The sequence below is a fragment of the Octopus bimaculoides genome, chromosome 4 (genome assembly GCF_001194135.2).
Source record: "Octopus bimaculoides isolate UCB-OBI-ISO-001 chromosome 4, ASM119413v2, whole genome shotgun sequence".
NCBI classification, from domain to species: Eukaryota; Metazoa; Mollusca; class Cephalopoda; order Octopoda; family Octopodidae; genus Octopus; species Octopus bimaculoides.
In genome coordinates, this window is record NC_068984.1 from 81,167,184 (window position 1) to 81,169,225 (window position 2,042).

The following is a 2,042-nucleotide window of genomic DNA, read 5'->3' on the forward strand; positions in this document are numbered from 1 at the left end:
ACGATTTTACCGGCTTCATCTAGCTAGCTAGCTATCTACTTATTTGTCTGTCTGCACATATGTATATATCTGTGTGTGTGTGTGTGTGTGTGTGTGTGTGTGTGTGTGTGTGTGTGTGTGTGTGTGTGTGTGTAAAAGGCGCACGAAGAAGTGGTGACGAAAAGAAAAAGCTGATTACATTCACATTTAACACGCATATGTACACTCAGTCAAAGAAAGACCTTCGGTATTAAACTGCCTCGGAAGAGAATTTCTCCTGGCTGAAAACACATCGAGCTGGCTTACGAACGATGTAATCGAACTGCAGGACACATGTTTCTCTGTCATTATGCCTCGTTATTTGCAGACACAGAAAACGTCGTTCATAACTCACTAAGAATTGTCATTTCTTATATGTAAATAATAAATTTGCTGGCGTGTGCAAAATTTTGACAAGCTGGACTTAATTATTTATGTGTGTTTCTGTGTGTCGTGTGTGTGCATGTATACACGATCACACACATTCACATGCGCGGGTACACAAGTACACACGCATATACACAACAGCATTCCACGTAGTTTCCGTCTATCAAATTTCATTCTCAGTCTGGGAATATAATAGAAAAAATTAACGAAGATGCTACGAAGTTAGCTGGAACCCAGAGAGAAATCAAACATCTTAACCTCAAACTCACGTTTGTGCTCAAATCAACAAGTGTATTTAGCTATTTAGACAAAGCCAGTCAGTACTCCAGTACTTTGACGAGGTCTACATCAATTCTCTATCAACGTCAATGTGTGTTTTATTTTGTATTTAATTAAAATGTTTAATGTTTGTTTTAGTACTGGCTAAACTAACAGTATGGAAAAATTGGTGTATTTAGATACTTTGTTGTCGTTCGTCACGTGTTCACGGCGTTCGAGTGTGTGTGTGTGTGTCCTGCCTGGTATAAATGTATTTGAAGGCGCAATGGCCCAGTGTTTACGACAGCGGCCTTGCGATCATAAGATCGCGGTTTCGATTCCCAGACCGGGCGTTGTGAGTGTTTATTGAGCGAAAACACCTAATAGCTCCACGAGGCTCCGGTGGTGAACCCTGCTGTACTCTTTCACCACAACTTTCTCTCACTCTTACTTCCTGTTTCTGCTGTGCCTGTAATTCAAAGGGTCAGCCTTGTCACACTGTGTCACGCTGAATATCCCCGAGAACTACGTTAAGGGTACACGTGTCTGTGGAGTGCTCAGCCATTTGCACGTTAATTTCATGAGCAGGCTGTTCCGTTGATCGGATCAACTGGAACCCTCAACGTCGTAAGCGACGGAGTGCCAACAACAACTTGGTATAAATGTGTGTTTCTGCAATTCGTTTCGCAACGAGTAGAGTCCCATATTCGATTCCACTTTGTCCGAATCAGAAATCATTATTAAGGCAGTGAGCTGGCAAATTCATTAGAGTAACGAGCAAAATGCTCAACGGCATTTCTTCCGCCTCTTTAACGTTTTGAGTTCAAATTCCGTTGGAGTCAACTTATCCTTTTTTTCCTTTCGGAATCTATAAGATAGTACCAGTTGAACGCTGGGGTCGATGTAATCGACTTAGACCCCACCCCTAAATTTGTTGACCTTGAAACTATTATTATTGTTGTTGTTGACGTTATTGTCTTCATACGAGCCTTTCCAAACCGCAACAGTAAGATGGACGTTTTACTATGGGAGCTATTTATGATTAGCGATGAAATAGTGTAGGGGAAGGAGACCAGAATCTAAGAACTAAGATTCAGTTAAATTTGTATTATTTCAGTTTTGAATGAGTTTGAATAAAATCAGGGATTTTTAAGTTACCAGTGTCTTTCTTAGGATGTGGGCCGTCCCCATCTTTTTTATTTTTTTTATTTTTTGTGTTTGTTTCAGTTATCTGACTGTAACCATGCTGGGGCACCACCTTGAAATTTTTGTCGAATATATTGACCGCAGGACATTTTTTTAAAGCCTGTTACTCTGTCGAACTCTTTTGCCGAAGTGGTGATGGCAGAAAAAACACACACTCACACACACACACACAC